The sequence below is a fragment of the Lynx canadensis genome, chromosome C2, assembly GCF_007474595.2.
Source record: "Lynx canadensis isolate LIC74 chromosome C2, mLynCan4.pri.v2, whole genome shotgun sequence".
In the NCBI taxonomy this organism is placed as follows: domain Eukaryota; kingdom Metazoa; phylum Chordata; class Mammalia; order Carnivora; family Felidae; genus Lynx; species Lynx canadensis.
Window position 1 is genome coordinate 82,841,262 of NC_044311.2, and position 24,195 is coordinate 82,865,456.

Here is a 24,195-nt window from a genome sequence, read left to right on the forward strand (position 1 = left end):
GAATTTTTACATCCATATTCATCAGGGATATTGGCCTGTAGTTCTCTTTTTTTGCTGGGTGTCTGTCTGGTTTGGGAATCAAAGTAATGCTGGCTTTATAGAATGAGTTTGGAATCTTTCCTTCCCTCTCTATATTTTGGAACAGCTTGAGAAGGATAGGTATTATCTCTGCTTTAAATGTCTGGTAGCATTCCCCAGGGAAGCCGTCTTGTCCTGGACTCTTATTTGTTGGGAGATTGTTGATAACTGATTCAATTTCTTTGCTGATTATGGGTCTGTTCAAATTTTCTATTTCTTCCTGTTTGAGTTTTGGAAGTGTGTGGGTGTTTAGGAATTTGTCCATTTCTTCCAGGTTGTCCAGTTTTTTGGCATATAATTTTTCATAGTATTCCCTGATAATTGCTTGTATCTCTGAGGGATTGGTTGTAATAATTCCATTTTCATTCATGATTTTATCTATTTGGGTCGTCTCCCTTTTCTTTTTTGAGAAGCCTGGCTAGAGGTTTATCAATTTTATTTTTTCAAAAAACCAACTCTTGGTTTTGTTGATCTGCTCTACAGTTTTTTTAGATTCTATATTGTTTATTTCTGCTCTGACCTTTATTATTTCTCTTCTGCTGCTGGGTTTAGGGTATCTGCTGTTCTGCTTCTATTTCCTTTAGGTGTGCTATTAGATTTTTGTACTTGGGATTTTTCTTATTTATTGAGATAGGCCTGGATTGCAATGTATTTTCCTCTCAGGACTGCCTTTGCTGCATCCCAAAGCGTTTAGATTGTTGTATTTTGATTTTAATTTGTTTCCATATATTTTTAAATTTTTTCTCTAATTGCCTGGTTGACCCATTCATTCTTTAATAGGGTGTTCTTTAACGTCTATGCTTTTGGAGGTTTTCCAGACTTTTTCCTGTGGTTGATTTCAAGCTTCATAGCATTGTGGTCTGAAAGTGTGCATGGTATGATCTCAATTCTTGTATACTTATGAAGGGCTGCTTTATGACCCAGTATGTTATCTATCTTGAAGAATGTTCCATGTTCACTTGAGAAGAAAATATATTCTTTTCCTTTGGGATGCAGAGTTCTAAATATATCTGTCAAGTCCATCTGATCCAATGTATCATTCAGGGCCCTTGTTTCTTTATTCTGTGTCTAGATGATCTATCCATTGTTGGAAGTGGGGTATTAAAGTCCCCTGCAATTACCACATTCTTATCAATAAGGTTGCTTATGTTTGTGATTAATTGTTGTATATATTTAGGGGCTCCCGTACTCGGCACATAGACATTTATAATTGTTAGCTCTTCCTGATGGATAGATCCTGTACTTATTATATAATGCCCTTCTTCATCTCTTGTTACAGCCTTTAATTTAAAGTCTAGTTTGTCTGATATAAGTATGGCTACTCCAGCTTTCTTTTGACTTCCAGTAGCATGATAGATAGTTCTCCATCCCCTCACTTTTAATCTGAAGGTATCCTCAGGTCTAAAATGGGTCTCTGGTAGACAGCAAATAGATGGGTCTTGTTTTTCTATCCATTTTGATACCCTATGTCCTTTGTTTGGAGCATTTAGTCCATTTATATTCAGTGTTATTATTGAAACATATGGGTTTAGAGTCATTGTGATGTCTGTAGGTTTCATACTTATAGTGATGTATCTGGTACTTTGTGGTCCTTGCAACATTTAACTCACAGAGTTCCTGTTAGCGCTGGTTTAGTGGTGATGAATTCCTTCAGTTTTTGTTTGTTTGGTAAGACCTTTATCTCTCCTTCTATTCTGAATGACAGACTTGCTGGATAAAGGATTCTTGGCTGCATATTTTTTCTGTTCATCACATTGAAGATTTCCTGCCATTCCTTTCTGGCCTGCCAAGTTTCAGTAGATAGGTCTGCTACTACCCTTATGTGTCTACCTTTGTAAGTCAGGGCCTATTTATCCCTAACTGCTTTCAGAATTCTCTCTTTATCCTTGTGTTTTGCCAGTTTCACTATGATACGTCGTGCAGAAGATCTATTCAAGTTATGTCAGAAAGGGAGTTCTCTGTTCCTCTTCAATTTCAATGCCTGTTTCCTTCCCCAGATCAGGGAAGTTCTTAGCTATGATTGTTCAAGTACACCTTCAGCCTCTTCCTCTCTCTCTTCTTCTTCTGGAATTCCCATGATACAGATATTGTTCTGCTTGATTGCATCACTTAGTTCTTTAATTCTCCCCTCTTATTCCTGGATTTTTTAACTCTCTTTTTCTCAGCTTCCTCTTTTTCCATAATTTTATCTTCTTTTTAAATTTTTTTCTTCAACGTTTTTATTTATTTTTGGGACAGAGAGAGACAGAGCATGAACAGGGGAGGGGCAGAGAGAGAGGGAGACACAGAATCGGAAACAGGCTCCAGGCTCTGAGCCATCAGCCCAGAGCCTGACGCGGGGCTCGAACTCCCGGACCGCGAGATCGTGACCTGGCTGAAGTCGGACGCTTAACCGACTGCGCCACCCAGGCGCCCCCATAATTTTATCTTCTAATTCACCTATTCTCTCCTCTGCCTCTTCAATCCATTCTATGGTCACCTACATTTTATTTTGCACCTCATTTATAACATTTTTTAGTTCCTCGTGACTATTTTTTAGTCCCTTGATCTCTGTAGCAGTAGATTCTCTGCTGTCCTCTATACTTTTTTCAAGCCAAGCAATTGGTTTTATGACTGTTATTCTAAATTCTTTTTCTGTTATATTGCTTAAATCGGTTTTGATCAATTCATTAGCTGTTGCAACTTCCTGGAGTTTCTTTTGAGGAGAATTCTTCTGTTTCATCATTTTGGTTAGTCCCTGTGATAGCTCCAAACTGCAGGTCACTTTCCCTGTGCTGTCTGGAGAAACTTGTGTTGGTGGGCGGGGCCGCAGTCAGACCCAATGTCTGCCTCCAGTCCACCATTGGGGCCACAGTTAGACTGGTTTGTACCTTATCTTCCCCTCTCCCAAGGGCAGGACTCACTGTGGAGTGGTGTGGCCCTTGTCTGGGCTGCTTGCACACTGCCAGGCTTATGGTGCTGCTTCAGTGGGATCTGGCTAAGGGCATATTAGAGGGGATGGATCTGCAAGATGCACAGGGGTGGGAGGGACAGGCTTAGCTAGCTTTGCCTTCATTGGTCCCCTGCTGGTGGGGCCCTGTAGCACTGGGAGGGAGGCAGGCCCATCAGAGGGATGGATCCACAGAAGCACAGCATTGGGCACTTGTGCAGTGCAAGCAAGTTTGGTGATGGAAACTGGTTCCCTTTGGAATTTCGGCTGGATGATGGGAGAGGGAAATGATGTTTGCCAGTGCCTTTGTTCCCCTGCCAAGCTTTGTCCTTCCAGGACTCAACAACTCTCCCTCCCAGCATCTTCTCGCCCTCCCCACTCTCTGAGAGCAGAGCTGTTGACTTTTAACATTCCAGATGTTAAGTCCCACTGGATGTCAGAACTCATGGAGTCTGGCCCTTCTGCTTTTGCATGCCAGACTTTGGGGGCTCTGTCTTGCCCAGTGGGTTGCCCCTCCACCGCCCCAGCTCCCTCCTGCCAGTCTGTGTAGCATGCACCACATCTCCGCCTTTCCTACCCTCTTCCGCGGGCCTCTTATCTACACTTGGCTCTGGAGAGTCCATTCTGCTAGTCTTCTGGAGGTTTTCTGGGTTATTTAGGCCAACATGGGTGGAATCTAAGTGATCAGATGGACGAGGTGAGCCCAGCATCCTCCTATGCCGCCATCTTCCATTAATGCTCTGAGTTCTCTAATTCTTATATTGTGCTCTTTTGCCTTAGTTTCCCTCCTTTTTTCTGCTTCATTATTCTCCATAAGTCTGTCCTCTACATCACTGATTTGCTGCTCTGCTTTATCCATCCTTGCCACCATGGCATCCGTTCGAGATTGCGTCTCAGTTACAGCATTTTCAATTTTGTCCCAACTAGATTTTACTTCTTTTATCTCTGCAGACAGGGATTCTATGCTTTTTTTTCAACCCCAGCTAGTATTCTTATTATTGTGATTCTAAATCCTGGTTCAGACATCTTGTTTGTATCTGTGTTAAGTCCTTGGCTGTCATTTCTTCTTGTTTTTTCTTTTTGGGTGAATTTCTTCATTTTTTCATTTGGAGGAAGAAAACAAATTAATAAAATAAAATATTAATATTAAAAAAATTAAAAACAGGATGTGGAGGAGAGGTGTTGGAAGATGGCGGCATAGGAGGACGCTGGGCTCACTGCGCGTCCTGCTGATCACTTAGATTCCACCTACACCTGCCTAAATAACCCAGAAAACCGCCAGAGGATTAGCAGAACGGAGTCACCAGACCCAAGCGCAGACGAGAGGCCCACGGAAGAGGGTAGGAAGGGCGGCGAGGCGGTGCGCGCTCCACAGACTGGCGGGAGGGAGCCGGGGCTGAGGGGCGGCTCACTAGCCAAGCAGAGCCCCCCGAGTCCAGCTTGCAAAAGCGGAGGGGCCTGACGGACTGTGTTCCCACAGCAAGCGCGACTTAGCGTCTGGGAGGTCATAAGTTAACAGCTCTGCTCGGAAAGCGGGAAGGCTGGAGGACAAAGGGAGGGAGAGCTGCGGAGCCCCCGGACGACAGAGCTCAGTTTGGAGGGGAACAAAGGCGCTCACCAGCGCCATCTCCCCCGCCCATCCCCCAGCCAAAATCCCAAAGGGAACCGGTTCCGGCCAGGGAAATTGCTCGCTCCGCGCAAACACCCAACTCTGTGCTTCTGCGGAGCCAAACCTCCGGCAGCGGATCTGACTCCCTCCGGCTGCCACAGGGCTCCTCCTGAAGTGGATCACCTAAGGAGAAGCGAGCTAAGCCTGCCCCCCCTGCCGCCGTGCACCTTGCCTACCCACCCCAGCTAATACACCAGATCCCCAGCATCACAAGCCTGGCAGTGTGCAAGTAGCCCAGACGGGCCACGCCACCCCACAGGGAATCTTGCCCCTAGGAGAGGGGAAGAGAAGGCACACACCAGTCTGACTGTGGCCCCAGCGGTGAGCTGGGGGCAGACATCAGGACTGACTGCGGCCCCGCCCACCAACTCCAGTTATACACCACAGCACAGGGGAAGTGCCCTGCAGGTCCTCACCACACCAGGGACTATCCAAAATGACCAAGCGGAAGAATTCCCCTCAGAAGAATCTCCAGGAAATAACAACAGCTAATGAGCTGATCAAAAAGGATTTAAATAATATAACAGAAAGTGAATTTAGAATAATAGTCATAAAATTAATCGCTGGGCTTGAAAACAGTATACAGGACAGCAAAGAATCTCTTGCTACAGAGATCAAGGGACTAAGGAACAGTCACGAGGAGCTGAAAAACGCTTTAAATGAAATGCAAAACAAAATGCAAACCACCACGGCTCGGATGGAAGAGGCAGAGGAGAGAATAGGTGAACTAGAAGATAAAGTTATGGAAAAAGAGGAAGCTGAGAAAAAGAGAGATAAAAAAATCCAGGAGTATGAGGGGAAAATTAGAGAACTAAGTGATACACTAAAAAAATTAAAAACAACACACAAAAAAATCAAATAAAGGATGCTAGATCCTAGGGGTGTTTTGGTCTGGTTGTTGAAAGAAGCTTGATAGAATAGCCGAAAAAGGGAAAGTAAAAAAAAAGAAGAAAAAAAGGAAAATGTTTGAAAATTTAAAAATGAATACAATAAAGTAGAATACAATGAAATGATTAAAATAAAATAGAATTAAAAATTTATAAAAATTAGAAAATATAGTAGAAAAAATTAAAGAAAAATATTTTTTATAAAAATGGAAAATAAAAATATTTTTTCTCTTTCTGTATTCCAGAATAAGAAAAGAAAAAGAAAAAAAAATGAATAGATGGAGAGTGAACAGAAGGAAATACAATTGAAACTACATCCAGTTTCCCCTAGAAGTCAATCTATGAAGCACTTTCTAGTCCATAAACTAAGCAGGTGGAGAGACTTGTGTTCTTCTAGTGCATGGCTGGCACAGTTGGACGAGGTTTGGTGTAACAGCTCTGTTCTCCACTAGATAACACTGCTTAGCTTACTGGGGTGGATCATTGTGGTGTGTGTAGGCATGCATGCACATGTACAGGAGAGGTGAAAATGGCATCACCCAGTTACCCAGTCTCTAATATCGGAACTCTGCTCTCACCCACTGGCAATCAAGCACCCGTCCTTTGTCTCCAGCTTCCATCATCTACTCCCCACTTCTATACTGTCTGTGACCAAGCCATCAGCCTGCCAAGCAGCACCTCCCTCCCAAGTTTTATCTCAGATGGGGCTGCGTTTCCAAACTGCTAACTTCTGAGAGCCCCATGGCTTTGACCCACTCAGGCCCTCTGAGGGGGTGGGGGCTCTCTCCAAGCAACGGCCAGGTGCCAGCCTGCCCCCAGGAACATTCGTTTGACCACACGGCTGCAGATGCCCAGAGACTGCAGCCAGGTGTCAGTTCACCCCAGACAAAGTTCACACGATCATATAGCAGCATTTCAAGGATTATGGTAAATCACAACGCACATCTGGTGCTGGCTTCACTGCCCCTTAACATTCTTGTTCCAACACCAGCAAATGTGGCTGTTCTCCAGGTCCACTGGGACCTTTGCCTGTGGGATGGCTACACAGCCTCTGCCAAATGGCCTGTCAGCAGGGGAACTGCCTCTCCCTGTGTGGCCTCAGGACCTCTTGGACTTCGTTGTCTGCTCCTGGGGATTCACCCTTCCCACCAGAGCTCCACCAGGTATCAAGCTGAGGAGTTTCAAACTCTCTGCTCCCCTATTTATAGAGTCTTAATGGTATTTAAACTGAGAGGTTTTCTTCTGGTGTGAACTCGATCCCACACTTTCTCAACCCCTCTTTTTTTTCCTCTCCCTTTTGTCTCTCCATGGAAAAATTTCCCTCCACTCCATGGCACCACTGTTTTTCTCTTTCCCAATTCATTTTCATGTACCTCATGCCTGCCACGCTGTCTCTTTTCAACTGTGGAGATTCTTCTGCCACTCCACAGATTGATTTTCTGGGTGTTCCAAGTGATCTGACCTCAAAACAGCTGTGTTTGAGGGACAAGGAAAGCCCAGGGTTCTCCTGCTTCTCTTCCATCTTAACTCTTACCCCTGTAATGATAACTTTGATGAATTGCTGGAGGCTGAGTATGTATTTGGGTGTGAGAAGCTTTGGGGAGCCACAATCTCAGTGATGCACCCATACTTTCAAGTTTCTCAAAATGAGGAGTCATGAAAAATTCCATTATGGTTCTGGCAAAGGAAAGTAATCATTTTTAAATATACACAATGTTCTCCATACCAAAAACCTACTCCTCAATGGTATATATCAATCCAACTATATCAGTAATGACTTTAAATGTGAATGGCTAAATATACAAATTAAAAAGAGATTGTCAGAATGAATTAAAAAAAGAAGAAACTACATGTTGTCAAATCTACCATAAATATAAAAACAAAGGTAACAAGTAAGGGGATATAGAAAAATGTAGCATGCTAACATTGATCAAAGGAAATCTGGAAAAGCTATATTTATTTCTGATAAAGATCACTTCAGAGAAAAAAAATTATTAGGGATATAAAAGAGTTCTGTGTAATGATAAAGGTATCAATTCTCAAAGAAGACAAAGCTACTCAACACATATGGACCTAACAATAGGGCATCAGAATATATGAGACAAAAACTAGTGTGCAATGAGAAAATACTTGAATACCATGAGAAATAGACAAATCCACTATTATAATTGGATACTTTAACACACCTCTACCAGTCACTGATAGATATATCAAACAGAAAATCAGCAAGAGTATAGTTAAATGGAAAAACATTATATCAACTCATTCTAATTGACATTCACGTAGAAAAAAGTCTCAGTGATCCCTACGGAAGTATGAGGTTGGAGCACCTCACCTCACCTTGCTGGGGTGTGTGTGTGTGTGTGTGTGTGTGTGTGCAGTCCTACCTGGCACAATACTAAAATAAATTATGGCTTAATTTAATATTTATTTAATCCAAATCATTAAAATATTATGATGACTCATCTATACCTATTGTTGAAAAGTTACTCTTTTTACACTATATGTTACTACTGAAGTAACCTTCAGGTTTGGCCTATTTTTTGGTGTCATGCCACTTAATGGAAGGACTTCTTGCTTGTTACATGTTTGGAACTTGAAACACTCATTGATTCACTCAAAGGGTTTTGTTACCCACTTATTTCTATAGGAAGCTCCCAGTGTTAACTAGACCTGTTGAGTAGGCCATGCACATGGAATACTCAGCTCAGGTACTCTCTGGTTTAAGATTGGCCTCTCCATTTTCCTACCATGAGTTTCGCCATGGCCCAGTAATGCGTTTAGTTCCAAGCTCTCTCTTGCCCTTCCTAACCCTTTTAAGCCTTCTATACTTCATTCTTTCATTCAAAATACTTAGTATTTTACCACTATTAAATTTTTTTTAATTAAAAAAAAATAAAAAATTTTACAGAGATCCACTTTGTGCACAAACTTGCTCCAAAACTAGGGGCCACCCTGGTCCACACTGGATTGATACCTCTGCAGACCACTGGAAATCAGGACTGATCAGTCACTCCTAATAAGTTTCAGTATCTTCATAGAATGCATTCTCTCTGAATATACATGAGAAAGTTTCTTATTTTTGTGCCGTTTCTAACAGCAAAAGAAAATCCAAGCAGTGAAAATTTTAGTCCAATATCAACCATTCAAGACATTGTCAAAATTTTTAGAACCATAGGGAACAACTTTCAAAATCTGGGCTAGGAAGAAGAATTTGGGGTATACTGTCATTTGCTTATCACCTATAATTTACATTCTTGTTAGTACCAAAGAGATGGGATGAATCAACTGGCCTGAAAAGGAAAACACGATTTCCTTTATTTTAAGTTTTCTTAACCAGCACATAAATCATATTTGGGATCTTAGGACAAACTTAGAATCTTAAGTTTTTATCTTCTTTTAAGCCTCAATTTTCTCATTTATAAAATAATAAAATTACTGGTATTATAGAGTTCTTGTGAAGAGTAAGCAGAATAAGTATAAAATACTTATCTCAGTGCCTAGCACAAAATAAGCTCTCAACAGATGTTTGCTGCCTCATCATTTTCCACTCAGAAACCCAAGGCCAGAGATTAGAGCCCCTGTGTTATGTAGACTCTGGATGCAAATTAGATTGTCTTCCACTCCCCACAGGTATATCTGGCTCCATAAAAACTCCTTATGTTTTTATGTTTGTATTGTCAGTTTGCATATTCCCCCCTTCAGCTTCAGTCTTCTGGTTCTGTAACTTTTCTGTGATGCAAATCCCATCTCAAGGGTAGCCAAGAAGCTCCTTACCCCAACAGGAGCAGGAGCAGCAATCTGCCCACCACTGGATCTTGTGTCTCTCCAATTCCAGGCTCAAGACCAGCCCAGATAACTTTGGTATGTCACTTGACCACCCAGGTTTGCTGCTCTTATGGAGCATTTAACACCTTCCAGAAGTATATAAGCTTTCCCACAAATTTGATTTTATTTGGTATCAAAGCCTTAAGATTTTTCTTTTGCAAACCAGACTAGAACATTGCATAATACTTCGTTAATCAGAAAGGAAAAAAAAAGAAAAAGTTCTTCCCTTGGATCAAGGAGTATGTTAGGCATCCATACAACTGTGAGGGACTCTGGAAGAAGAAAATCCTTATTAATTACCAAATCTAAAGCTAACCATGACTCTTAATGGAGCTTCTTCCTATAATCTGGAAGCCTTTTAAACCTGAAGCTCTGTATTTCAAAATTTAGTGAGCATAAAAAATAAATAAAACACAACACCTGTATGTTTCAATGTATTCAAGAAAAAGCTATTTATTGGCAATGTGTGTCAGGCACAGAGCAGGTATAGTTGTTAACAAATACTTTCTAATTGATCAGACCACGTAAACAACTGGCACACTAGAGTATCTTTTTTTTTTTCTATGCTTTGCAAGACTCTGCTATGTGCTTTAGGGGATTTAAGAAAAGTGTCTGTTCTCACAAGCCAGGCAAACATATATTCAAACCTCAGGTCAACCATTAAATAGCTGTGATGGTTTTGTTTTCCTACTGGAGTTTACTCTAAAGTCCATATGGCATCTTCTTTTTCCTATAGATATCTCTTGTGTTACTGGAGGACATTATACTACAGCCTGAACCTGCTACAGGACCCTTTCCAGTTCTGGACCCCACTCAAAACCAACAGCTTTCCATGTCACCAGATAAATGGGCCAAAATAGTACTCCCAAGTATGAAATTTCTTATCTCCAGAATCCAAAGAGGCCTATAAAATATAGTGCTTCCTTCCTAGTGGTAGAAGGTGAAAGATAGATTAATTTTTCCTTTACTTATTATTTATGGGCTGTTCCCTTATGCCCTCCACACCAAGAATTGACAAACTGCAGATCATAGGCCAAATCCTTCCTGCTGCCTGTCTTTGTGAACAAATTTTTATTTTTATATAGCCATGCCCATTCATTTATGAATTAGCAATGGCTGCTTTCATGCTACAATGGCAAATTTGAGTAGTTGTGATAGAGACTGGCCGGTAAAGCTTAAAATATTTACTATCTGACTCTTTGCAGAAAAAGTTTGTCAACAGCTGCCCTAAGCCTCTGAACACTTATTAACTTCTCTAGTCTGGCAGAAATCTCAATCTCTATAGGGTTTATGTACCACCATTTGTCATTCATGAACTTTACCAAACTTCTAACATGCTTGCCAAATTATGCTCCTTTACCCTGATTAAATAAATGTATAAGCTATCAAGGACACTATCTGATTTCCAATTTCACCTTCAATTGATGATTAATTACACTGAGCCCTCTACTGTCTTTCTCTAATACATCCATAAGAACTAGCAATGATCATCCAATTCCATAGTCTTTACTGATTACTTTCCCTGTATTGCTCAATTCGCTGCTGTCCTGAACCAGGAGAGCATTCTCTTTCATTGGTATTCTTTCCCAGTTCTTCATCAGAGGAGCTTTGAACAATTTTACTGCTGCAGCATGCCAAGGCCATCAGTCCTTCACCACCACCAGGTAGGTATGCAACTCCCAAATTCCACTTTAGCGTCTGCCTCCTGGTACTAACTGCTTTGGGTTGGATTCCCTAGAAAAGGAGACAGTTTTACATGCATAATTCTTTTTAGGGGTGTGCACTAAACATCAACCCCAGAAGTGAAAAAGCAAGGTTGGGCAGAGGGACGAGTTGAATTGAGATACAGTCACAACACAGGCCTCAGCTGACCCCATGAGGAGCTCTAGAACTGAAGCTGGAAGGACCCTACAGAACTGTCCCAGATTGAGACTAGAGGGCTCGTTCTTTGTACTTCCACAGCAACCAGTTTGGGACATGGTCTCCCTCGAGGGGTAGCGTGTAGTTTTGAGTGAAACAGCTCTCTGTAATCCAGAGCAATTCTTGGAGAGACTTGCCCTTGTGGAGTGTTAGCAGGCAACAGTTTCAGCAGCTGGTGGGATGAAAGCTTTGATTCTGGTGGTTGTGTCTTGGCACCTCAACAAATTATCCATCACAAGGAGGTAATGAGAGAAAAACCCTAGCAGTGTAGTGTAATTCCAGTTGTGAGATTGTTGGAATGTTAGGTCAATAACAACCAAAACTAACAGTTAAATGCCCTTGCATTGGGTTCCTTGGGAATGGAAACAGTTTTGCGTGTAGTGTCACATGTATACTGCTGACAGGAAACTCTGGAAAACATTTTGATACTGTCTTTAAAAAACTAAACTTGCACTTATAACTGAACTCTTGAAATTGAACTCTTGATCATTTATCCCAAAGAAATTAAAATTCATATTCACACAAAACCTATACAAAAGTATGCAAACATCTTTGTTCATTATAGCCAAAAAAATAAACAACCCAAATATCCTTCAGTGGATGAGTGTTTAGATAAGATGTTGTACATCCATGCTATGAAATACTACTCAACAAAAAGGGAACAAATTATTTTTACACCCAACAACTTGGGTGTATCTTCATGCTAAATGAAAATAGGCAGTCTCAAAAGGGTACATTCTGTATGGTTCCATTTATATAGCATTCTTATAAATACAAAGGAGAATAGATTATTACTGGCCACAGTTAGGGAAAGGAAGAAAGGAGTTGGTGGTAGCTATAAAAAAGTAGCATGAGACATCCTTGTGATGGAACTGTTCTCTATCTTGACTGTGGTAACATACACAGACACAAAAATGAGCGCATGTAAGCTGATGATATCTAAGATGAATGGATTGTATCAATGCAAATTTTCTGGTTGTAATATTGTACCATGATTATACAAAACATTGCTATGGGGGAAACAGGGTAAAGAGCATATAGGATTTCTCTAGGTTATTTCTTACAATTGCACATGCATCTACAATTATCCCAAAATAGAAAGTTTAAAAAGATTTTTTGTAATATTCTTAATACCCTAGAATATATTCAAATAGAAATTTTAATAAAATCATAGTTTGGAAGTATCTTGCAGGTGTTTTTATTGTTGGTACTGGTGTTTGCGTGTATGAACTTGAGTGCTATTAGGCCACACTTGAACTCACCAGATCTGGTCTAGGATTACATATAGACAGGGGACTTACATATTGTCTGGTTGGAGTAGTGGAGAGTAAGAAGATCTAAAATGTTTCTTCATGTAGATGCTGAACAGAATTGGGCCAGAAGAAAGGATTAGAGTCTTGTATCCTACGTTGGTTTATTTATCTATTTTTCTAGTATTTGTCTCCGTATTTATCCAGTATTTGTCTCAGTAGGGCAAAACCATTTTATAATTCATATGTCTGGGTATACACCTAATTCTCAAGTTATAAATGTTACTTTGCAAACATAGATACTGTAGCATCTTCAAGGGGAAGGCAGATGATTTCAGACAAAATTTGACTGAATGTGAATATCAGAAGGAACTAATGATATTTTGTTAATGCCAAAGGAAAGTCTTCATGACAAAGGGGATTCAGTTTTTGTAAGTTCTCAAGATTCAGAATTATATGCCCCAGAGCAAATGACAAGAAGGAATACTTCAGCTAAGTATAGGGAAAAATGCTACTGCCCAATAATAGAATAACCTGCTTCAGAATATAGTGGATTTTCTCATCCCCAGATGGATTTCAGCAGGAAATGGATGGCTATTAAAGAAGTGGAATGAGTGTTATATTTAATAACCTTCTAAATTGTCTTTAAATGTCTATAAATAATAAGACACTTTTACATTGTTTCTAATTTAGCATTTAGGATAATTGATGGAATTATTCTTTTCCTTGAATTAAAAAGGATTTTCAGTGAAAAAACTTAAAATTCTTAAAATAGCCAGAAAATAAGTTTGGCACAAATTTTAGTTGGTAGCATTTAGTCGGTAGTCCGTAACAAAGATAACCTCCTTTGATTTGATGCAAGTTTTTCTTCCCCAGTGAAGTAAAACAATTTGTTACCACAGTTTACCTGTGTTCTGAATGACTTTTTTCACCTCTAAAATAAGAAGGTAAAGAAAAACTTGTATTTAATCATCACTTGGATTTAGAGTCATAACTAAATTTATTTTCCTATTTTTCACTCTTTTTCCTCAAAATTTAATAAGAACTCTTCCACTTCATACATCAGTGTATAATCTTGCCACTGTGCTTAAAATTGTCATTTTTTCCCCATCTGTCTTGTCTTTAAAAAGAAAGACTATTTACCATGTAATATTCTGGAGTACATGACTCTTTTGAAATGTAGAGTGAATTTAGATTTGGTTGATAAAAATGGTATTTCTAATAACTATAAATCCCCAATGAAAATATAAGAGAAAACTTTACCAAAAATGTATTGCATTTATTTATATAATTAGAGAAACATGACACCTTTTGCACAATATGCAATTGCCTTTTTTTTTTTTTTTGAGCTATATATAAACACATAGTGGAGAGGGAGGGCATGTGTGTCCAAGAGTAATCAGAAGAAATCTTGCCCCATAAACTATACAGATCAACATGAATACTAATTTTAGATTTGCAGAATATCATGCCTTTTTACAAATCTAATTAGCAATTACTTAAGGTATTTTTAAAACACTAGATAGCAAACTTGTGTACTAACTACTTGAGTTAAGAAATAAAATTTTACTAATATAGTTGGAGGCCACTCACAGTCCTGTCATTCCACCTAGCTATGTCATTCTTCTACCCAATTAGAAGTCTTATTATTATGGGGCACTTGGGTGGCTTAGTCAGTTAAGCGTCTGACTTTGGCTCTGGTCATGATCTCATGGCTTGTGAGTTCAAGCCCCACGCTGGGCTCTGTGCTGACAGCTCAGAGCCTGGAGCCTGCTGCAGATTCTGTGTCTCCCTCTCTCTCTGCCCTCCCCAGCTTGCACTCTCTCTCTCTCAAAAATAAATAAAACTTAATTTTTTTTTTTAAAAAGAAGACCTATTATGAGTTTGATGTTTATGATACCAGGCATTTCATACAATTTCTCTCCAAGTGCTCTAGGAAATTTTAGCTACACCTAAGAAATGAATGAAATATATTTACTACTGAAAAAATATAGTTATTATATGAATATATTAATTTTTTATAAACAAAATAAACCAATTATACTCTTCAGTAGAAACACCTGGACTGAGATTCAGGAGTCTTAACTCTGGTTCTGGCTCTGTATTTAACCAACATGTCACTCATCAGTAGACGTTGTTCTCCTAAATGTCTTTTAATTTTAACACAAGAAATTAATTTTTTTCCATGTGGCCAAGTTTTCAGCATAATTATGGGTTCCCTACAAAAGTCTATACATTTGTCACCATCTACTTCATAGCCAATGTAAACCTTGTAGGCATTTATGAGAAGACTGTTATCATAACTGAGATGTTGAACTATGCAGAATATCATAAATAAATGTTAACAGAAGTATACATACATATACACATACACACATACATAAATTAGGTCAAATAAAGGGATTGTAACTAATTAGTGATTCCCAGTTTTTCACCAAAACAAAACACCTTCTTTGTTTGTAATCTGTGGCACTAGTGAAAGTAATTGACCTACCTTTCTAGTCCATAACTTCTCATGATATCATCAATAAATTTTCTAATCTGCATGTTACTAAATATTGTCCCACTAAGTAACTTGAATTCTAATCAAAATGAAAAAAAAACATGTCAGTTTTAAATTTTGATATTCCTCTGTGTTCTTATTCTAACTGTGTGGGTATGCATGTGTGTGTCTTTGGTGTTTTATTTTAGTTTTTGATAAGTATTTTTCAAATACAGAAACTACTTCTGTTTCCAGAAAGTTTATACAGCTCAGGCTGGAAACGACTGAAATGAACATTCCCATTCATAAGAAGTCATATTGGAGAAGAAAATCGATCTAGAAAGGAGATAGAACTTGACCTCAGTCACTAAGTCATAGGCTTAGCTGGTGCTGGAAACTGTCTTCTGATTCCTCCTCTCAAAGGACCCATTCAGCTCTAAAATTCAATTATGCTTTCCTAGTCCTTCCTCTACTCAAAGTTTTCACTCACAATGGAATCTCTAGAAAAGAACACTTTTAACAACATTTTTCTTATAATTAATTGTAAAATTTTCTATAAATAACTATGCAAAGGTAATTACAAAAATTTGTGTAAACATTTTATAATTAATTCTAGAAATTCAGTTTGTTGCCTATTTTTCTTTCTATAGCCTTACATTTCATCAAAGAGGTTTGAACCTGTGTTGATATAGCATGTTGATCCTTAAGTAGTCTATAGTCTTAAAAAATGTATACTGTGTTCAGGACAGCATTTCACTCCTCCCAGGAATTTTAAGTAAGCAGAATGTATATGTTCCAGTTAAAATAAGTTTGTGCTTTGTCTTCACTAAGTTAAAAAAATAATAAAGTCTCCAGAGGCATTTAAGCAGTAGCAAATGAAAGTTATATCATTTCTAGAAAGTGTGAAGGAATCCTTTAACAAGCTTGAGAGATCAAGATGTATGATTTGAAATACGTTTCATGTTCAGAGTAGAAGGGGCCCTCTTCAGTAGACAGCCATTCTGTAAGTGTGTATGCATGTGTGTGTGTGTGTGTGTGTGTGTTGTGTTGTGTGTGTTGTGTGTGTTTCTAAGCAACATCTGTAACATCGACTTTAAGTATCTAAAGTAAATTGGGTAAAAAATATGTTTTGGGGATACTTGGTTGGCTCAGTGGGTAGAGCATGTGACTCTTGATATCAGGGTCGTGAGTTTGAGCCCCATATTGGGTGTGGAGCATACTTAAAAATATATGTTTTGGATTCAGGTGATAACTTGGATTTAAAAAAAATTCTTTGCATGTCCCTCAATTCTTTGCCACCCAAAATTCACATGACCCATACAGGCTTCATTCTTACCTTTGAAACAATGAGAAGTATGTGTTCAGCTATAATCTAAACAGAGACTTGTGTTAAATTTACATGTGAAGTTTGATATGAATAGCAGTATTCTATATAACTAAGAGTCTCTGCTACTCTAACAGACATATTTTCAGATGTTGATTTTTATAAGAAATGATTTAAGAGCCAAGATATTTTAGAGTAATAAAATCATTATCAGAGTATAGTCCCGTGTACATTTGCAACAGAGTCACATAAGATGCCTATTAAAATTTAATTTTTGGAGATCCTACTTAGACTTAATGAATCAGAATGCCAGAATGAGGAGCTTGATATAGAAAAAAAAATAATGAACTACATTTCAGCTAAGTTCCCTAGCTAATTCTTTGCTTCACACCTCCATCTAGTAGAGTGTCCAGTTGTCCTCTCTAGCTCCATCAGAATCTCTGGGATCTGTCCCACCATAAAGACAAGAAGAACAAGAATAAGAACAAGAACAAGAAATTAATCTAGGACCTGAAATGGCATAATGGCTCAGTTCTTCATTAGAAAGAGAACCTAACTCGTGAACTCAATGACTCAGCAGATGCCTACCAACAGAAGTCTGAGTCTAGGAATTATATAGTGAGAATCACTTGGGTAACTACAAGAAAGTCTTGATGATGTTGATTGTTAGTGTTCATGAAAGATTTTCTCTTTGAGAATACAGCACACTTATCAAATTGAAAGCATAAAAACTCCTCCCAGAAGAAATATGTCAGTTGACTCAGCAACATGTTCCCTTTGCATTCTAATTATTTCTGAGGAGAGTCTGTGTGTATGTATATGTGTTGGGTGGACAGTGGTTAATAAAACATCTTCCAACTTCCTCTTTGGCTTGGAGGCAGGGACCAGCTGTCCAAATTAATATGAGATTCATAGGTCCAGGATCTGACATAAATTAGACAAAGAGGAAGGGGGAGGCTTAATGGAAATTGAAAGTAAATCCCATTGCACCTGTACTGGGCATTTTCATACAGTGACTATTCCCAGCCACATCATTATGATGACTTTCTAAAGAGTGAAGTTGGCATTCTGGGGCGCTTCTGTGGGAGAGGGAGGTGGCAAGTTGAGGCAGTACATCATATTTTTACTCCATTGACAGGGGACCAATCAGTTAAAGAAATCAATAAGTTATACAAAAATTAATTACAATTAAATCTATTTAACTCTGAGTGCAAATAAAATATTCAGATAATTATTCTAAATGGATTTGGTTTGATTTGATGTTAGCTGGGGGAAAACCATATAAACTTAATCTTTGCAATAAAACACTGGGTCATCACAATTTTGTCTGTATGTCTGAGAGACCTCATGTGTGAATATGTCTATAATCATTGGATCCCCCACAGTTCAGACCCTTGCTAATTAAACTGGGGTGGTTAGAACTGCAGCAGCAGCGTCTCCTGAGAGCTTGTTAGAAATGCAGAATCTCAGGCCTCCCCACCGCTCCCCAGACTTGTGAAATCAGAATCTTCATTTTAATAAAGTCTCCAGATGATTCAAATGGACAATAATGTTTTAAAAAACACTGATGTAGGCCATAAAATAAATGACCTCTCTTTAACTGGTTTGATAAACTACTTTAAAATTAAAACTTTATTTTGCTAGGGCCCTCCACAAATGAACAAGGTATTTTATTGCCATAAGATTAAATTATTTTAGATATGGAAGCAGTCTTTGAAGCCATCTTATTCAATCCTTCTTCTTTATATTAGGAATCTAAGGGCTGAAAAGATAGAATGACAAACACCAACATCATAGCTACGTAATTACAGAGAGAAAATGCAAGCTTAGACATCTTTGCTTCCAAATCAAATGTAGAAGGAGAGCAAGACTCATGTGAACAGAGTAAGTGAAATCTGAATTATTTTTATAGATATTTCACACCAGAAAGAGAAGTCAAACGTACACATTTGTTTGTTTTCTTGGTTTGTAAAATACGTGAGGCAAGTTATCATCTGTACCCAGAAGGACTTTAAAATTCAACTTCTCTTTGCCCTAGACCCTCTCTTTTGTTAGTCCTGCTTATTTTGACCCCTTGTCTTTTACTACCAGTCATTAGAAAATTTTTTTTAAATTTATTTATTTTTGAGAGAGAGAGTGAGACAGAGTGTGAGTGGGGGAGGGCCAGAGAGAGGGAGACACGGAATCGGAAGCAGGCTTCAGGCTCTGAGCTGTCAGCACAGAGCCTGACGTGGGGCTCGAACTCTTGGACCCCGAGATCGCGACCTGAGCTGAAGTTGGACGCCCAACCGACTGAGTCACCCAGGAACCCCAACTACCAGTCATTTAAAAGCCAGTTTTGTTCATCTGATGACAAATGAGGTCACTAAATTAATACACTATAGAGGAGACAATAGGCTGTCAGGGATCAAGAGGGGAAGGTTCTTTTCAAGGTAAGAGAACACAGAGCGTGGACATGGATTTTCCCTTTTCAGTGGTGGGTAACTTGGAGTTTAGCCTTGCTCTGTCAGAGGCACACTGAAACACTCACCACCCAGAACCCTCACCACAGTTAAAGCCGCACTTTATTAAGAGACGCTGATTTCCAGCAATAACTAGTCACACTCAGTGTGCCGCAGAAGCACTGCATGGCACGCACACTGTTTTCACTGCTAATCTTCACAATATGTTGATCAATCTATACAAGTGGCAGAAATTTTGAACGAAGAAAGAGTTTCAGAGGAGTGGCGACTAAGGAATTTAAGGAAATATTTTTAAAATCTATATAAACTATTTATCAAAATAAAAAATAGACAAAATACTTATATAAAAATGTTTTATGCTAGAATTTTAAATTCTCTTTCACATCAAAATCACACTTTAATCTGCACAGCAAAGGAAACAACCAACAAAACTAAAAGGCAACCAAAGGAATGGGAAAAGATATTTGCAAATGACATATTGGACAAAGGGCTAGTATCCAAAATCTATAAAGAGCTTACCAAACTCCACACCCGAAAAACAAATAACCCAGTGAAGAAATGGGCAGAAATCATGAATAGACACTTGTCTAAAGAAGACATCCGGATGGCCAACAGGCACATGAAAAGATGTTCAGCGTCGCTCCTTATCAGGGAAATGCAAATCAAAACCACACTCAGGTATCACCTCACGCCAGTCAGAGTGGCCAAAATGAACAAATCAGGAGACTATAGATGCTGGAGAGGATGTGGAGAAACGGGAACCCTCTTGCACTGTTGGTGGGAATGCAAACTGGTGCAGCCGCTCTGGAAAGCAGTGTGGAGGTTCCTCAGAAAATTAAAAATAGACCTACCCTATGACCCAGCAATAGCACTGCTAGGAATTTACCCAAGGGATACAGGAGTACTGATGCATAGGGGCACTTGTATCCCAATGTTTATAGCAGCACTCTCAACAATAGCCAAATTGTGGAAAGAGCCTAAATTTCCATCAACTGATGAATGGATAAAGAAATTGTGGTTTATATACACAATGGAATACTATGTGGCAATGAGAAAGAATGAAATATGGCCTTTTGTAGCAATGTGGATGGAACTGGAGAGTGTTATGCTAGGTGAAATAAGCCATACGGAGAAAGACAGATACCATATGGTTTCACTCTTCTGTGGATCCTGAGAAACTTAACAGAAACCCATGGGGGAGGGGAAGGAAAAAAAAAAAAGAGGTTAGAGTGGGAGAGAGCCAAAGCATAAGAGACTGTTAAAAACTGAGAACAAACTGAGGGTTGATGGGGGGTGGGAGGGAGGGGAGGGTGGGTGATGGGTATTGAGGAGGGCACCTTTTGGGATGAGCACTGGGTGTTGTATGGAAACCAATTTGACAATAAATTTCATATATTGAAAAAAAAATCACACTTTAAGAGTCAGATATTGACAGGGCGCTTCAGTGGCTCAGTCAGTTGAGCGTCTGACTCTTGATTTTGGCTCATTGTCTCACAGTTCATGAGTTCAAGCCCCACAACAGGTTCTGTGCTGACACTGTGGAGACTGCTTGGGATTCCCTTTCTCTCCCTTGGTGTCTGCCCCTCCCCCACTCGCACTTGCTCGCCCTCTCTCTAAAAATAAATAAACGTTAAAAAAAAGAGTTAGATATTGACAGAGATTGTTAAGTAGCACCATAATATCTGATGAATTATGCCTCACATCATCAAGATCTCTGCTGCTGGTCGGGTGAACTACCATACTTCCTAAGTGGTTAGGTGCTGAGGGGATACAGAGCTAGGGAAGGGGAGACAGAGAGGAGAAAAGAGACCTTTTCTGAACTGAAAATAGCCAGGCTATATATATATATATATATATATATACTCCAGGCTTAGGCATCAGACTTCTCTTCCCTTTTCTGTCTACCCCAAATTCCTTGGTGATCTCATCCAGTCCCAAGACTTTCTGAACCACCTTCAGGGTCAAAGCTCTCCAGTTCACACCCTGGCTTGGACCTAACTCCTAAACTCCATGTTTCAATGACCTACTCTACATCTTTACTTGGTTAATAGGTCTCTCAAACTTCATAAGTCCTAAATGGACTTCTGACTGTCTCTCCATTTTTGTTACCTGCATATCCAAAAGTGGGCCCCATGCTTAGTAAAACCATCCTCAGCCTGTCATTTGCTTAGGCCAAAAAAACTTGAGGTTGTCTTTGGTGTCCCACTTTCTCTCAAATTTTGTATCCTCTCTCTCACCAAATGAAATAGTCATAATCCTATAAGCCTATTTAGCATCCTGGGCCAACTACCATCATCTCTTAACCCGAGGATGAGAAAGAGGATTACAAAGAGAAAAAAGATGACATCAGATAGAGTAGGGGGTGGGGAGAGAAAAGGAGGAGTAATGAAAGCCAGAAAATATAACCTGATTTTTAAATTTAAATACACATGCACCTAGGCAGCTAAATTATGTATTTTCCTGATGTCCTTCTAAGATTGGATTTGTTTAACTGCTGTGTCATATTCTGTGCATTTTAAAAATGATTTCTGAACACCATATTCCCCTTTCCAAGCACACCAGCAAATACCCAAAGTAAAAGAAACTGCTGCAAAAGTATGTATAGGGCTCAGTACCATATGACACATTTATTAGTAATTGTATCCACTGCACATAAATAGCAGTGAAAATTCCTGGGCAATCTGAGTTTGCAGCATGCATATGACATGCCACAAACTATTTTTTCAGATGGGGACACAGGAGCTCTGAGCGTGCCAGTCTCCTGGTGTGTCCTTGGGTTCCTCTGCATGTAATAAATCACAGGAACTGGCACCAATTCCTTTTCCATCCTACCACAGTTGAAATAGTATCTCTTTTATCCTTCTCTCTTTTTTGGCCCTGGGAAGCCACCAGCCTCCGAGTGGCAGCTGCTTGTTGAATGACTGCAGCCAGAGCACAAAATGCATGGTAATGTCAGTGACATAGCACGTGCCTCAGATCTACCTGGAAGGAGGAAAGAAACAATTTTTTCGCAGACATTATTTTGTTACTTTTTCTTCTATTTTTGTGGTTTATCCATAGCCTCAGTTTTATTCCCCAGAATATAGATGAGTATTTTTTTTTATCTCCAGAATGTGGACAACAATACAGTTTTCAGAATTAAGCCTCATAACATAAATGAAAATATGTGAGTACAGAGGATTTCTGCTTTTAGGAATATGGGGCAAAAAGGCCAGAAATGTTCCACAAAAATCTAGGCATGTGCTTTGCAAAATATAGCCAACATCCTTTTATATGTATAGCTGAGTTTGCAAGAAAGAAAGAGAAATGCCACATGATGGGACATCTAATAGCAGAGCAGTCAGCTAATGAGCTGAAACTGCACTGCCTGAGGGTGGCTGTGGTTTGATAGCACCAGGGCCTGTGTTCCCATGGTCATGTGTGGGGAGCTGAGGAGGCTGTGGACCCCACACAAAATGAGGAACGGAACTGAGATCCTTGAGTAATGTCTGGATTCATACCTGGCTGAACAATTTGTGGAATAGTAATCTAGGAAAAGATACCTGTCTATAACTGGACTTGGAGTGAGGACAATATCTCTGAAGATTTTTGTAACCAGAGGCCTGTGCCTCGTACTTTTCTAACACACACACATGAATGATAAATTCAGGCTAATGCTTACTGCAACAGCAGGGAAAAAAGGGAAAGACAAGGAGGGGAGAAATTTGGTTTGTACCTGTAGTTTTAAAAAATTTCTTAGCATGCTGGGGTGGCTCAGTCAGTGAATCATCCTACTCTTGATTTTGGCTCAGGTCATGATCCTGTAGTTTGTGAGGTTGAACCCCAAGTGGAGCTCTGTGCTGATAGCTCAGAGCCTGCTTGGGATTCTATTTCTCCTCTCTCTCTGCCCCTCCCCACGACCATGAGTGCATGCACACACTTTCTCTTTCTCTCTAAATAAATAAATAAACATTTAAAAATGCATTTCTTAAAACTTGTGTCAGTCAAAGAGGAAGGTATAGAGCATCGTAGGCAGAAAGAAGCCATATGCAAAGGCTCTATGGTAGGAGGAAGCTGGGCATATTTGGAGAATCAAATGAGGTCTGATGAAGAGGCAGGTGAGAGAAAAAGAGAGAGATTAGACTCAGAGGAATTAGATGTGGACAAAGAGACCAGACATACAAACAGCTACCAATAAGCAGAGTTGTGCAGAATGAAGAAAATTTGTGAAACAACACATTTGGCCATTGCTAATTACTAAAAGCTTTTTAATGGGTTACTGCATTTTGCAAAGTGAAAGATCATCTTACTACTATTTTATGCACATCTATGGCAAAGGACTACATTCATATCAGTGTCACTATTTAAATTCAATCACTAAGTCTTTGAGCTAGGACTAATGTATAGTTCCTGGGGAATTTTCTACACTTAACCTTGCCGTGAACAGGTGAGGTATTGAGGTAGGTAGAATGCCTTCCCTAAATATGTCCATCTTCAAAACCTATGAGTATGGTCCTTGATAGGGCAAAAGAGAATTTGCAGATGTGATTAAGTATTTTGACATGAGATCATCCTGGTTTATGGAGGTGGGTCCAATGTAATCACAAAGGTCTTTATAAGAGGGAGGCATGAAAAAATCAGTCAGAGAAGGAGACGTGACCATGGAAATAGAGGTTGGAGTGATGCTGTCATGAACCAAAGCATATGGACAGACTTTGGAAGATAAATAAAAGGCAAGGATCATAGAGGTAGGCTGCCCAGTGCAGTAGCCCCTGGGCAACATGTGGCTTTGAGCACTTGAAATGTGACTCATCCAGACTGGGATACACTAAATGTGTGAAATATGTAGTAGATTTAGAAAATGTAAGATAAAACCAGAATATAAAATACCTCAATATTTTTATACTAATTATATATTGTCGAAAGGGTAATATTTTGTGTAGATTGATAGATAAATAAAATATGTTGTTAAGATGGATTTCACCAGTTTCTTTTTTACTTTTCCAATGTGGCTGATAGAACACCTAAGTTCCAGATGTGGTAATCATCATTTTCTGTTGGATAGTGCTGATAACAGATGTTTCAATGCTAGAGTGCCACAAGTTAGATACTTCCAAATATTTAGAAATTCTATGAACTCAGAGCCGAACTCAAAATTCTACATTGTAGATATTTAACAGATGTGGTTAAGCAAATGGGCTCGTGTGTAATAAACATATATGTGCTAGTGCAGGGTGCACATGAGTATTTTCCACATATATTAAAATCCCCACAATAACCTTCAAGTGTTTTCTGTGATATTTCTGTCAGTATCAATTTTAAGTCTAATGTTCTTTGAAATTTTGTCATGAAGTGTGGCTTTTCAATCTCATCTTGTGCTTCTCTGG